Source organism: Micropterus salmoides, unplaced genomic scaffold, assembly GCF_014851395.1.
Source record: "Micropterus salmoides isolate LMB-PRFRI ecotype aquatic unplaced genomic scaffold, ASM1485139v1 Ms_hic_scaffold_2, whole genome shotgun sequence".
Taxonomy (NCBI): domain Eukaryota; kingdom Metazoa; phylum Chordata; class Actinopteri; order Centrarchiformes; family Centrarchidae; genus Micropterus; species Micropterus salmoides.
This window is the reverse complement of record NW_024041150.1, coordinates 16,596,950-16,599,386: the sequence shown is the minus strand read 5'-3', so window position 1 is coordinate 16,599,386 and position 2,437 is coordinate 16,596,950. Positions and strand designations below refer to the sequence as shown.

Below are 2,437 nucleotides of genomic sequence, written 5' to 3'. Positions count from 1 at the left end.
AAAAGCGTCCAGACAGACTGACCAGCTATAAGCAAAGTCTCACCTTGTGTTAATAAATGTGATGGCTAAGATGTGATGGGTTCCTATTGGTTGTTAGCTCTTCTTTTTATTGTTCTCAAAATCGCTTTAAAAGCGATCCCCTACAATATTGTTCTCAATCTCGTTATAGTTTATCATATTAACGAGAACAATATTTTTTTATATAGTTATCGTTTTTGGTGTGAATGGCCCTTTATATATGTATTCTTCAGTTATTTAGCTGTATTTTCTGACGTTTTCAAAGTTCAAGGACAATGCTTAAAGTTGTTCCCCAGGTTTTATGAAACTTTAAGTTTAACTTTAAGTTTAATTTCCAGGTTTTTTTTACATTTATGGTTAATTAATATTATTATTATTATTGTCATTTTAAGGTTGCCGGAAATGTAGTAGGCAGAAAGTTTTCAAATATGACTCCATAACAGGACGAAGGATAAATGAGGTAAGAAATATATTTTCATTAGGCTGTCTGATCATCTCTCCATTGTCTGTGGCTCATCTGGCATTTCACATATCACAAAATACTGACCATTTAAGCATTGGTAATTTGAGTCCATTTAAGTTCAACTGAAGGCCAAGTGGCCTTGCCCCAAAAATTATGAAATTCAAAACCTGATTATATGTTTTTGTCTTTCTGTAGGGGCAAGAGGAAGTAAGGGTGAAATGGTTACCTTGCTCTGCATGGTAAGTACTGCTTTATATTGGTTTATATTGCCTTCATACATGTACTGTTTTTCCACTTTTTACCATCTCATAGGTAGTGGATAAAGGTTGAAATTTATATTGTAGCACACACAACTTTAAATGTACAGTTGGGTCTCAAAGTTTTGCAACCAAAAAGCAGCGTTGAGAGAATTGTCATGTCCACTAGGTTTTAGGTCCAGCGTCAATGCAGCCTTCTACCTGGAGATTTTAGAGCATGGTTCCATCTGCTGACAAGCGTTACGCACATGCTGATATCCTTTTCCAGCAGCACTCTGCCCCTGCCACAGTGCGAAAACTGCTAGTAACTGCGTTGCTTAGCATGGTATTGCTGTGCTTAACTCGTCTCACCTGAACCCCATAGAGAGGACAATGATAGAAACCAAACCCAACATTAGAGACAACTTCAAGGTCACTATCAAAGCAACATGGGCTTTTATAACACCTCAGCAATGCCATACACTGATGGCCTCCACACCACACCACACCGATGCAGGAATTTGTGCAAAAGCAGCCACACCAAGTATAGAGTGTATGCATTAACAATTTTTGATAAGTCAGATTTGTTAATTTATTTTTGAAAGGTCGACATTTCTGTATTCCTCTTTATTATAATGTAGTGAGTTGATTGATTTTTTAACTTTTAAATTTTTTTTTTCATGAGCTTTAATCAAGATTAAATCAACACAAATTGCTTCAAATGTTGCACAATATTGTAATTGTAGACCCATAGGGTATATACCAATATACCAATTGGTATAGGGTGGATTAAATGCAGTGTCAAATATTGTCTACAGGATTTAGCCACTTGCTCTTTTCAGTACTATGCATAATTCCCCCGGTGTAATGTCTATGTAGGAAGTAGACCTTCACCAATATATTGGCAGAACATCAGTATCGGCCAAGCTCATCCTTGTTGACTGATGTCAGCTATTGACTTTCTATGACTTTATCTATGAGAGTGGCTGATGTTTATCTGTTACATTTCATCAAGCACTATATATGTATAGGTTTTATAAAAACAATGAAATACAAGACCGTACAATATTTTTTGAAAATATTTATGCTGTGAAACTATTGTTAAAATGGCTCCTGTTTTTCACTGTTCTAATGTTATTTTTTTACTGATACTTACAGTGGAAAAATCTGGGAGGAGACATGGGAGCCGGCCTGCCAGTTCTCACCAGGTGCCAACCATGTGTAATGTCACACATTGGTCTGTAATTCAATGAGTTAAATACCTGCTATGAGATGTCAAGTTTGCCGTTACGGGCCCAGCCATCCTGCTTGCGGATGTGACTACTTTAGATGAGGAGGAGCCGCGTTACACACTTTCAATGGTTTCCACCCTAACATGCTGTCATGCTGTTTTTTAATTTATTTTTTAATTATTGATTTTTGTTAAAAGCTGTTTTCAAATAAATCAATGTATACCTTTATTTCTGTTTGTCTTTCCATTCACCTTGTGGTTTAGCCAATCATCTGAAGTCTTCAATGCATCAAATGATATATTGTAATGTGATGCACAAAGTATGTAGGAAGGTGGGACATGTTTTCATTCATATTAATTGACACCATTAAGGAACCATTGATTCCACCAGCTAAACCATACATTTTCTGTATAAAGGGTAGCTGAGGTAGGCAGGGGTGGGTAAATGAACAGGCTTACCAGGACCAGAGGTCAAGAGGGTCCAGAAAC

The 2,437-nt window shown here is 36.7% G+C and overlaps 1 long non-coding RNA gene across 1 annotated transcript; it reads left to right on the top strand.

The window, feature by feature from the left end:
- The first annotated feature begins 433 nt into the window (after positions 1–433).
- Positions 434–2,119, top strand: LOC119912594. Its single transcript, XR_005446190.1, has 3 exons — positions 434–478; positions 677–720; positions 1,876–2,119. It is a non-coding gene; the product is annotated as an uncharacterized LOC119912594 (long non-coding RNA).
- Positions 2,120–2,437: the final 318 nt, after the last annotated feature.